Source organism: Salmo salar, chromosome 07 (assembly GCF_965601325.2).
Source record: "Salmo salar chromosome 07, fSalSal1, whole genome shotgun sequence".
NCBI lineage: Eukaryota > Metazoa > Chordata > Actinopteri > Salmoniformes > Salmonidae > Salmo > Salmo salar.
This window is the reverse complement of record NC_138297.1, coordinates 5,835,001-5,835,538: the sequence shown is the minus strand read 5'-3', so window position 1 is coordinate 5,835,538 and position 538 is coordinate 5,835,001.

The window sequence follows — 538 nt, the reverse complement described above, 5'->3', positions numbered from 1 at the left end:
CAAAACAGGGCTGCCAGATTAGATCTTCATTGGTCAGAACAGGGCTGCCAGATTAGCACTTCATTGGTCAGAACAGGGCTGCCAGATTAGCACTTCATTGGTCAGAACAGGGTTGCCAGATTAGCACTTCATTGGTCAGAACAGGGCTGCCAGATTAGCTCTTCATTGGTCAGAACAGGGCTGCCAGATTAGCACTTCATTGGTCAGAACAGGGCTGCCAGATTAGATCTTCATTGGTCAGAACAGGGCTGCCAGATTAGCTCTTCATTGGTCAGAACAGGGCTGCCAGATTAGCACTTCATTGGTCAGAACAGGGCTGCCAGATTAGCACTTCATTGGTCAGAACAGGGCTGCCAGATTAGCTCTTCATTGGTCAGAACAGGGCTGCCAGATTAGCACTTCATTGGTCAGAACAGGGCTGCCAGATTAGATCTTCATTGGTCAGAACAGGGCTGCCAGATTAGCACTTCATTGGTAAGAACAGGGCTGCCAGATTAGCACTTCATTGGTCAGAACAGGGCTGCCAGATTAGCTCTTC